The sequence below is a fragment of the Asparagus officinalis genome, chromosome 7 (genome assembly GCF_001876935.1).
Source record: "Asparagus officinalis chromosome 7, Aspof.V1, whole genome shotgun sequence".
In the NCBI taxonomy this organism is placed as follows: domain Eukaryota; kingdom Viridiplantae; phylum Streptophyta; class Magnoliopsida; order Asparagales; family Asparagaceae; genus Asparagus; species Asparagus officinalis.
The window spans coordinates 73462427-73462776 of NC_033800.1; positions in this window are offsets into that span (position 1 = coordinate 73462427).

Sequence of the window (350 nt, forward strand, 5' to 3'; positions counted from 1 at the left end):
CCCGGATGCTGCCGGCGAACGCGCCGGCGGGGACGGCGGGGAGGAGATGACGTGGCCATTCAGAATCGTGAGGGTATTGGGGAGGATAGAGCTAGGGTTTGGATCCGGGGACTGAGAAAGAGAGGGGGTGATTTGGGATTGTTTGAGGTAGGAGGTGTCGGTGAACCGAAAGGGCTCGAGCTTGAGCTTGGGATCGGGCCAGGGTTTGGAGAGAAGGGATTCAGACGAGTGGTCTCTGAGAGGCTGGAGTTGAGGTAGGGTTAGGGTTTGGGCGAGGGAGTCTTCTAGGGTTTCGGCAAGTTGGAGGACGAACGGATCGGAGAAAGAGGAGCGGGGGGCGAATGAGGGGT